This window comes from Passer domesticus, chromosome 8 (genome assembly GCF_036417665.1).
Source record: "Passer domesticus isolate bPasDom1 chromosome 8, bPasDom1.hap1, whole genome shotgun sequence".
NCBI classification, from domain to species: Eukaryota; Metazoa; Chordata; class Aves; order Passeriformes; family Passeridae; genus Passer; species Passer domesticus.
In genome coordinates, this window is record NC_087481.1 from 48,891,685 (window position 1) to 48,902,762 (window position 11,078).

The following is an 11,078-nucleotide window of genomic DNA, read 5'->3' on the forward strand; positions in this document are numbered from 1 at the left end:
GATGAGAAGGTCTTACTGGAGATGTGCCTTGGATTTCTTACCCAGTGTCAGAAGGATGTGTCAGCAGCCCTGCCTGAGCTCTGGGAAACCTGAACATGGGAACCAGCAGCCAGGGAATAAGGCAGATGATCTAGTAAGAGCAGATCAATTAATTTTCTGAAAGACCTGATTGGTCCCCTTGGGAAACCCTGGAAAAGGCTTTCTGCCTCTCAGCCCACACAAGCACCCAAGCAGGAAGAATGCTGAGCTTAGTGAGGGTGGCCATGTCCAGAATACTGAGACCTACAACCTGGACAGAAACAGAGCAGCCAACAGCTCTCATTAAAACTGCACTGAACCCTTTTGGGCAGACAACCAGCTTTGTGTCAGGATTGGAAAGCTGAAACCCTCAGTAGAGTCAGTGATGGAATATTTGCAGGGCACGAGGTTGAAGGGGTTAACAGAGGGACTGCTGACCTTGACCTTCGACCAAGGCAGCTGGAAAAGATCACAGGCCAGGGGGAGGAGCCAGGTATTAGCAGAGAGGGAAGGGCAGCTCTTTGTGTTTGGAGGGGAGCTCTTATCCTGGGCTTTAAGCACGGTGTGCTGGTGGATAGCTTTAGCAGGGGGAGATGCTGGGCCGGGATTCAGCAAGGATAGAAGGCCACAGCCCTGTGGGAGCCTGAAGAGGATTTGTTGTCATGCCTGGACTCAGGAGACCTAAGTTTATGCTCCTGCTCAGGGCAGGGGTCCCCTCTTCTTGGATGGAGAGGCTCAATTCACCTCTCCTTCTTGCAAAAGAAAGTCCCAAGTCAGAGTGGGATGCAAGTGCTGCCTCCCAGAGGGTTGTGTTCCCATGCTCATGCTGGTGCCTGCTCTGCTACTTCAGCGCTAGTGTGAGATCTCTGATCTGAGCCCTAATACATAAAGGTGAGTGTGTCAAATCGGGGTAGCACCTACCTGTGAAAAGGCAATGTCTATGAACTCACATATGCAGGGCAGGTTCTCTGCTTCCAGACAGCAGCACCCAATAGGTACTTTCATCCTTGGGGAAAGGAGCAGTTCCACCCATGTTTTGTGGTTTGTGCACTGAGGAAATTCACCAGGTTTGGTAGGATGGAAGATTTAGGAGGCTTTTATAGCCCAAATGAGCTTGGGTTTGAGTGGCTCATTGCTGAGGATGGAAGCTCAGATCAGGCAGGTGTGTGGGGAATGTCAGAACTGAAGGTGGAAGGCTGAACTGGCTGGCTCAATGTGCCTGTGTCCATCTGCCAGCTAAGCTTTGCAGAGGAATAGGGGCCTCAAAACCAAAATTCTGATGGAGAGCAGAAACCCTTGCTATAACAGCAAAGGGAAAGCTGCTACCAGGATGCTTTCAGACTTCAGAAGAGGCAAACGAGGGAAAGATGGCAGGGCTATATTCCAAGACAAAGCTGTAGTTAGAGCTTATCCATTATGATGCCAGAATCCACAGAAGATGAGAGGAAATGTCAGAGAAAAGAGGATTTTGCAACTTCTGTTGCCTATGGAAGTGCTACTTCAGCGCTGTGCTGGGATGTGACATCTCTCCATTCACACTCCTGGGGGTGCACCCTTGTGTCCTGGACAGCTTGGTGCCTCTCAGGACCTGTTTCAGATCCTGGAGCACTGGACAGGGCTTGTGCCATGTAGCTTTTGGTCCCTTGCTTTTAGGCTTGCAAGGAGCAGTTATGTTGTAAGCATGAGAGCAGTTGCTCAGCCTCTGGCTCTGCTCTGCACATGCTGCCTTTCCTTTCTGTCTCCAAGAGAAACAACCATTCAAGAAACTGCCACAAAAAATACATATCTTTACATCATTGCAAATCAGATTGTGAAGAAATCTAGGGTGGAGTTGGATGAGTGGGTGTTGTCCTTAAGTGTCCCCAAATGTCTTTTTAGTTCATACATTTGCTGGTGTGATTTGCAGTCTATTCTGGTTACAAAGCACAGGCTTTCTCCAGCTTCTTCCTGCCTAAAGAGCTTTCCAATAGGCAGAAATTGCATCCTTACCAGTAAAACCCAGGTAAAACTGACCTGCTCCCTGGGGAGCTGGTCCTGAGATGCCCATCCCCAGTCCCTGAGCACCACAAGGTAGGCAGCTCTTCTTAGCTTCTTGCCTTATGGTGGGAGCTTCTTTTTTTAGGAGACAAAGCATGAATGAAGAAGGTATTCTGCAGGCGTTGTCATTTGTATGCTAAAAACAACACTTGCCTTGCAGGGAAGTCAAAGGTCCAAATGTGCCTGTAACATGGGAAAAAAAATGTGTGAGGCCCCAGGTATGGTGAATTTGACCCTGCATCTCCACTTTTCACAGCTTCTTGTTAATTGGAGAGTAGACACACTGCCAGCTCACTCTCTGGGGAGAAACGGGCAGGAACCAATTTGCAGAGCCACATAAATATGGAAGTGGGATTTTTTTTTTTTTTTTACGTGGGAGGTGTTACCAGTACCACACATTACGGTTTCTTGGCTTTATCACATCATAGGCTTTTACTGAGACATGAGTAAGTTTGCTAAATAGGAAATATGAAAATAGCTTGTGAAATAGGTTGAGTCATCAGAGAAAATCAAATGGAGTTCTGACACCAGGGCCTCAGTTGTAAAGTCCTACTTTATTTTGCCATTGCATTAGAAACTTTGGGGTCATTTCTATCTTTTTATTTCAGCTTCAAAATCCAAGGTACTCTGACACCTAAGTAAAGCTTTCTAAATCCATTCATGTTTTCCATCAGCAGTGGTGATACATCCCTATGCGTCCTGCCTGTGAACACTAGCAGGGAATGTAAAAGTTATCAAGACAAATGGCTTCTGCAGCAATAGCTGAAATGCTCAGCACTCCTTCCAGCCTTGTCTAGCTCTTGAGAAGTCTGGTCCCTAGATATCCCTTCCATGTACGAGACTATCGAAGTCACTGGCTGTTATTGGTAGTTTTGGGAATCTTAGCAGGACACCAAACAAACCCATAAAGGCAGCAACTCAAGATCAGGAGTGACAGTGGTAGATAGAAAGGGGGAAAGAGCCGTAAAGGGCCTCAGGGATTGCCTGGGGACTCCCATATTTCTGTCAGGGATTGTTCTCATATCCCAGAATATGACCTGTGCTGGGTGGAAAGCATCTCTAGGACACAAGCTTTCATGGGAGCCATGGGGCACACAAGACACTCTGCATGAGGAGAAGTGGGAAAGACCTTTAACAGACATCCTGCCCCAGCCTCAGTCCATGCTGCAGTAATGACTCGGACTTCAGAACAGGCACCACATAAAGGTTTGTGATCTGCTGGGACTGTTAGAGGCTCAGAAATGAAAGGCAAACTGATAAAGGCCTCAATCTGAGCTTCAAGCCCCCTTGGCATAAGCATTTTTCCAGATTTGGTTTTCTAAGCTAATCATGTTAGTAAAGTTAAACATTTGAGTAAGTGTTAGTTGGACCAGGTTTATGTCTCCCAAGTGACATGACAATGTAGTTTTATGGGCTCTCTTTTTTTGGGGGAGGGGTTGGGGGGGGTGTCTGTGCGTGAATAGTGGTTTATTTCTGTCACAGTGATACTCCATTTCTGAGATTCCTTTGTAAGGCAGACAGCGGGTGAGTCATCTTGTTATTAAATTGCCCATGCATTGTGAGCTGCCTCCAGGCCCTGAACCAAAGCCGATTGCCTTGGTGGGGAGAAGAGCCCCAAAACACTGGGATTCGGATTAGGCCCTGGATGAATCTTTCCATTAAATCTTTATTTTAAGGAGCTGTTTGTTCTAATTGGAGCTAAGACTTGCTTCTGTATTGAAATGGCATTTAAGGTCTACTGGACTCAACTGGAACAACGGGTTTATCCTCTCTGCTCTAATGCCTCCAATCACATTAAGTCAAGTTAACTGGAAAATCAATTGACACCAATTCCAGCATGACCATTAACTTCCATCCGGCTGGGCCCCGAGCGAGCGGCTGGCCAGGGTGAAGAGATTCCTGACAGGGATGGAGCAGAGCTGTGCTCATCTCCTAGCTATGCTTGCAGCCCGAGGTCTCCCCAGCAATGCCACATTGCCCTGAGTAATTCCTGCGGCTAACAGAGAGCCCAGGGGTCAGGCAGTCTGGGATCAGTTGTGGGCTCTCCCTGTGGATTTCCAGGGCAAGTGATGCAGCTGGTCCTGCTGGCACAGCCACATTTGTCAGAAGCATAAAGGAAGTGAGCGAGACCTGGACTGACCAAGCTGACCAGATGGGTCCCTTGAGTATATAGAAAAGGACAATAGCAGCAAAACTGTGTTTTCCACAGGACAGCTCACTTCTGCAGAGGATATTTCTGCTCTGTGGGTAAAACAGATCTTTGCTGATGTGGCTTTGCTCATGCAAGAAGCATTTTCGTGCTAGAGCAAAACCTGAAATTCTCTCTAAATGTTTCTCACAGGCTTATCTGTATGTCTCTGGATCCTGTCTTGCATCAGGGATAATGATATCAATCTCATTCTGAGAAAGGCATAAAGATTTTTTCATATGTTTGCAATGCATATTAGACCCATGACAAAGACTATCCTCAGCACAAAATCTTGTTACCATGATGTATTTATTGTACTGTGCTTTTAAGTCCATATGTTCCTCATTAGAAAAGAGAGAAAGAGAGTTTGGTGTGGGGTTTTGTTGCCTTTTTTTTTTTTTTTGTGAGTTTTTTGTTCTTTTCCCCCAGGATATAATGTATTACTTAGTTAAAAACAAAACCAATTATGGAGCACTTTCAGACAGCCACTGCAGCCACTCTGCCAGGCGATGGTAGCCCTGGGTGGGTGGCAAGAAATCTGTGTGCTACTGAGTGCTAAAGCACTGACATGGTTCAGTTTACTAAATCCAGCTGTGAAGAGCAGCTGGTTTTCTGGCAGCCAGCACGACAGAGGCAGGCAGATATGCTCGAGAGAATTGATCAGGGACCACCAGTGGAGAAGGGGAGGGTAAGTTGTTCCCTGTGCTGCTGAGTGTTAAAGTGGCTCCTGGCAGTTCTGATTACTAAACCCAGCTGAGAGGAGTTTTTCCGTGAGATCTGGTGGGGATACACTTCAGCCATGAAGAAGGGGGAAGCAGAAGAGTTCTGCACAGCCAGCTACTGCCAGACTCAGGGCTGTGGCTTGTGGGATCCTGGGGAAAGGTTGTCGGGACACGTGGGAAATGTCTGCAGACAGCACGGGGGGCTGCCAAGAGGCTTCAGACACTGTTCCCATCTCGGTTTCTCTTCTCATTTCCTTCTTCATCCTCCCTCTGTGAGGGAGCTGGGGGTGCAAGAAGAGGCAGCTGGCACAGCAGGCCAGGGCTAGGAGAGATCGTGTAGAATTAACAGCAAGACACTTCCTTGGAGGGCTGGAAAAGATAATAAAGATGCCTGTTATCCGGACCGAAGGGTGAAAATTGCACCGGGGCAGCCTGGCAGCTTGGGTGTGATGGGACAGTGTCCTGCTGTGTCCCTGGGCTACGCCTGGGAAGAGCCTGGGAATCGCTGAGCGCTAATGGGGAGTGAGGCCCAGGACAGTCCCTGGGGCAGTGCTTTCAGTTTCCATGACAAAACTGGAAGTTATCTTTGTTTGCCTTTGATCTTCAAAGCACATGGGGAAATTTCACACTTAGGGGAGGCCAGCCGGTGTCAGGTGAAGCTGCTGCAGCTTGTTAAAGTCAGATGCCATAAGGTCAGCAACTCACCTGCCTCAGTGTGAAAATGCCTTGCAGAAAGGAGGCTGCCTTTTCGTGGGGCTGGTTTTGGTTCTCTTGTTAACAAATCACATTTGTTTGTGGGTCCCGAGGATGTAGACGGATGGCTTAAAGAGGGAGTAAAGCCCAGGCAGCGCGATTCTGATCACTTTAGATATGTATTACTTTGTTGAATGGATGTGGTCAGCCTAAATAACTATTTTTGTTCTAACCTAATTACAAATTTACTGCAGCCACCTCCTTCCAGGGTGCTAATTAAGAGCAGAAGCAAGGGGAAAGGGTTTTTTTCAGAATTTCAGGATGCTCTGTGAAAGTGAGATATCCAGTGCAGCATCTCTGTCAGTCATAATTTTGTTTGTACTGGCCACAAAGACTGAAAAAGCTGACCCAAAATGAGGCAGTCGGGTCACAGACCTACACAGGCTCTTTCTGCCTCTGCCCCACTGTCTGGCTCATCACATGTGCTGAGTGCAGACATTCAGAGATTTCTCTGCATCCGTCCCCCAATTTCTCCAAGGAGTTTCCATGACCCTCAGTCAGTCTCTGTCCTACCACTGCTGGGAACAGGTTGCAAAATATCTTTAGTTAATTATGTCATCAAACCAGCAACACCTCCAGGGCCAAGACAGGCACTGCTGCTTCCCCTTGGTTCCTCACCCCCTCTTGTGTGAGGGCAGAATCAGTCCTCCTGCAGGCACACCTTCAGAGCAAGCAGCCAGTCCTGCAGATGGGGGACAGGTATTTATGTCTCTGTGGCTCTCCTACTGTTGGGATTGCATTTACTGCTTGCTTGAACATTAGGACATTTTTTGGAAGTAAAATTGCCTGCTTTTAATTCACCTCCCTCTTTTCTAGCCTTGCACTGTTGTCTGAGCTGGCGATCTTTCACCTGGAGCTTGAGACTAAACAGGTATTGAGATTTCTACCTTTGTTTATGATTTATTTTGATGAGAACCAGTTGATCCTGTCCTCTGTGGGCTGTCCCTCAGCACTGCTGATGGATGGGCAGGTGCTGGTCCCAGGAATGTCATACAGCCCCCTGAAAGAAGCCACCCCTTGCCTGATGCCTGTGAGCTGGTGCTGACCCAGGCTCTCTTCAGGGACGCCCCTACTGAAGCCAAGGGGTGCTGTGGGCTGCCACCCTCACTGCTAGGGCAGCTACCGGGTGCAACAGATCTGTGGGATCCAGCATCCCTGATTCACTTCTCCTTTGTGTTTATGCATCCAAAACCAGGTCTGGAGTTGCATCTATGGGTGCCCTCCAGCACAGCTGACCCCGTAAACAGCTCTATGCAGGTCCCTTCCCTTCTCCGGAGTTTAAAATAGAAAAACAGAGAGCAAGGCTTTCTTCCACAAAATTTCCAAATGCAAGAAAGTTGGTGGGTTTTGGGGGTTTTTTTGTGTTTGTTTGTTTGTTTGTTTTGGGGGTTGTTGTTTTTTGGGTTTTTTGGTTTTTTGTTTTTTTTTTTTTTTTCATGGCAGCAAAGGAAGGCATCGCTGGTTTCCCCCTGGGGCAGGATGTGAGCGGGGCCGGCCCGGCCATCGCCACCTGCCGGCAGCGCTGGCTCCGCGTGTGCGCAACGCCTGCGCTCATCAAATCGGGGAAGCGAGGGAAATTCATTCACCCACACCCACGATTTATTCACGGAGAGGCTCGGCTGAAAGATGATGGGCAAAACAACCGTTTTCCTCAGTAAACCTGCGGCAGATTCATTTGTAATAACCTACGCTCTTTTCAAAAAGAAGCCTTTCTCTGTTCATTCTACGCCGATGTTTTACCCCGCCACTCTCTTCTTGACAAACATGTTAGCTTTCCTAAAAAGGGTTTATGGATGAATTCTTAACAGTCAACAAAAATTATTTAACTTTACACATTCAAAGGATCATAGTGATCAAGAGAAACTTTGCTTTTTTAATATAAATTTTTAAAAAGAGGCTGTCTGATTGTTTTGAGTTGTTTAAAGTGATAGAAACTGAGTCAGAAAAGGAGAAGCAGAAAAACCCCCTCTGGTGCTTTCCATGTGTATTTTTCATGTAGATGCCTCCCAGCCAATTCCCTGCATCACCCTTGCAGCCCTTGGGGTACACTGTGGTAGGGGCAGGGAGCAGGAGACAAAAAAGAGCAAGAAAAGGGTCTGTGGGTGGTGGAAACAGGTACCCACCATGGAACAGAGATGTCACTGGCTAATGCTGTTCAGCCAGCGTCTGAACCTGTAATTACATCCACCCCTTACCAAAGTGAGATTCTTTTAAGGCACTTGCAGGCTTAGGGCTCCCACTTCTAAGTTTTGTGGCAGGCAGTTGCTCACTGTCAAAATTACAGTCATTTCTGCAGGTACTGCTGAGGGGTCAGACTGCACTGCAAGGCAAGGGTCACTACGGGTTTGGAGAGCAACAGAGCTCGGCAATTTGTTCAAGACAAAAAGAAATTGTTGGAAAGGAAGCACATGTGTGGTTTGCTTGCATTTTTTTCACCATAGTGGGTTGTCTGCATTGAGATTAATGCGTGTGCCAGGGTCTGTCAAGAAAGAACTGGTTTCTCTCACTTGGCCTGCTGGAATCTCTAGTGAGTTCAAAGGTGAGAGAAAGATGCGTTATGGCCCTGCTGCCTTGGGATTCAGGACTGGATGTTCTAGGAGAAGAGAGATTCTTGGCTGTCCCATTGTTACCCTGCTTGACCTTGGGCAAGATCCTTTCTCGCTGCCTGTGTCCCCCAGCCTGGAAGTAGAACATGGGAATTTCTGTTTGCGAGTTCAAAGTGCCATTGGACACTGGTTTCTGCAGGGTCTAATCAAAGAGTCAACCAAAATCCAAGTTCCCCAGTTTGCTCCTGAGATTCTGCTGCAACACCAGCACTAAGAAGAACTGTCTCCAGAAGTTCTGCCTTCCCTAATCTTTTCACGTGATGAAGCACAAGAGATTGATGTTGCAGTGAACCTACTGATTTCTACAGGCATTTGAAAAAAGCAGTAAATACCTCAGTGATTGCAGCCATTCATGAATGAAAGCAGTCTATACACGTGTTGATTCACAACTGAAAGTGGCAATAGAAGAGGTTAATAACACTTAAAGTACTTTGTGTCTCCCCACAATAGGTTTAACATTTTTTTCTGAGAGAAATCCTACTATTTGAGAAGAGAGAAAAAAAAAATCTACAGAACCGAAATCCCATCTATATGCTCCCATTAAGTTTAATGAAAGAACCGCTTGACATATTTTTATGCTGATGAAGACTAGATGAATTAAAGCAGTGTTCCCACTTCCTCCTTTCTGATGCTAATTGTCTAATTCAAGCATATTTATACAAAAACTCTTCTTATAAAGCAGGGCCATGGAAAAAAAATCTCTGCAGCACCTACTGAAGCAAGGTGAACTCCTCAGCACACACTGATTATATGTTTGCAGGTTCTCAATATAGAGCTCTGTTTTATGAGCTGCCAGCTTTCTGCACTCCTACAGCCACAGCAGCCTGACAGAGTAAAACTGACATGCATCACACTTGGGTTGGAAGCATATTTTCAGCAAGTACTACAAAACCAAAAGAGTAAGAGAAAATATAATGCCTACCCCACCACTCCACTCCCTCAAGTACAATCTCTAAGAGCTATGTGGCAAAACCTGTGTGCAGGGGCCTTATTTGAGTATTTGAAACACTCTTTGAGCCAGACAATCATTTGCCACTTAATCCTTAATGAATACAGTTGCTATTTTTGCAAGCACGTCACACTGGTGAGAATGTTTGCTGATGGAATATCAGTGGGATGTGATTTTATTCTTATGAATAAATATAATGTAGTGTCTGTGCACATTTGTATGCACACGAGCCCTCTCCAAACTGCCGGAGTGTGCTGTATATCCAAAGTCCTCAAGAGAGAATAAACACCTGGGGGTAAAAGAGATCCCAGCTCCTTGTTTGTGCTTGTTCATAACAGAGCGATGCACTTCTTGGGGCACCTCAACAACAGGAAACTCTCTGGAGCACCAGATGTGGGTTGTTTGGCTTGACACGGGGTTTTCAACAGGACTTGGAGCATTCAGGCACAACAATGTCATTGCAGCAGTCAAGAGAAAAGGCAAATTTTCCTCAGCTGGTTTCTCTGAACTCCTTCTTTAGGGCAGGAAGATTAATTCCTTGCTCTGGGAGTCTATGATTAAGTGAAAATAAGCTTCTGAACTACAGAGGAAATCTCTAAAACATGACTCAAGGCGTCCTGTACCTCTAAAAGCAGAAGACAAAGAGGAATGAACTTTAGAACTGGCCAATTTAAGAACATTTCCATGCCTATTACTGCCTTGAGAAGCAGGGATGGTCTGTCCACATCCACCTGTGTCTTTGGCAGGAGAAGATTGTTAGTGAGGAGATATCCTGGCACAGGGTTTTCAAGAAGACTTGGTTAACATAAAAGTGTTAACACAAAAATAGATATAAATAATCCTTTTAACCAGGTACAAGATTGTTTCATTGTGTAGTAAGGAAAAGTGGGGAATCTGATTTTCTCAACTGTCTTCTTCCCCCTCCAGGAGTCTCCTTGGATGGGCCAGCCATCTGGGACTCGAACTACTGGCATCTCTAACTCACTTCACCCCAGAAAAAGCAAAGAAGAGTAAATTTAGTACCACAAACTAATCCCAGGAAGATGCTGTGAGATTTATTTGAGGATTTAAAATTCCCTGAAATCATAAGATGAAAGGGATTTTGAAAATGCAAATAGACAAAATATTTTTTCCCTCAGTCACATTGAACTAAGCTATTTAAAAGCCAAATAAGACAGGCAGGAAACTTTCATTTTGAATTTGTTTGTGGAGCAACCATTAAACGCTTTAGTTTTTTAAGTCCTGTATTTTCTGAAGAAACAATGGACCATTTCTTTATAGGTGCTGGTAAAATCTGTTACAATAGCCTCTTGAAGGGCTGCTAGTAAAACCATTTAATTACATGGCACTTAAGAATGTCTGAGACTGGTGAGATTTTCCCATTAGAGAAGAGAGGTAATTCATTCATCTATTATTCTAGGAGAGGTAGAAACTAGACCTTTCTGTTTAAATCTAGTTTTTATTAGTGTTAAAAGACTCAGAGGAGGAATTCTACTGCGTGTCTAAAGGCGCTGGCTAGAGGCACAGTTTTGAAGGAGCACTGTCAAATCGAAAATTACATTTTCTCTGAGATGCCGCACCCCGACTGCTGTCATAACACCTGAAATCACCATAAGTGGAAGAGATGAGGTGAAAATTAATGCCTCTCTCCCACCATTTTGCTTATTTTTGTGTGTTTGCCAGCTCCTCAGGGGAGCAGGACAGTGGCTCGGCGAGGTGAAGGGGCGGGCACGGGCTCCAGCCAAGTTTTCCTGGGAATGTTTCTCACCATTGCTGTGTGCCCAGCTCACCCCGGGCACCTCTTT

The 11,078-nt window shown here is 46.0% G+C and overlaps 1 long non-coding RNA gene across 1 annotated transcript; it reads left to right on the plus strand.

The window, feature by feature from the left end:
- The first annotated feature begins 512 nt into the window (after positions 1 to 512).
- LOC135306794 (uncharacterized) lies at positions 513 to 10,975 on the plus strand. The gene is made up of 3 exons (XR_010367566.1): positions 513 to 909; positions 6,535 to 6,589; positions 8,003 to 10,975. It is a non-coding gene; the product is annotated as an uncharacterized LOC135306794 (long non-coding RNA).
- Positions 10,976 to 11,078: the final 103 nt, after the last annotated feature.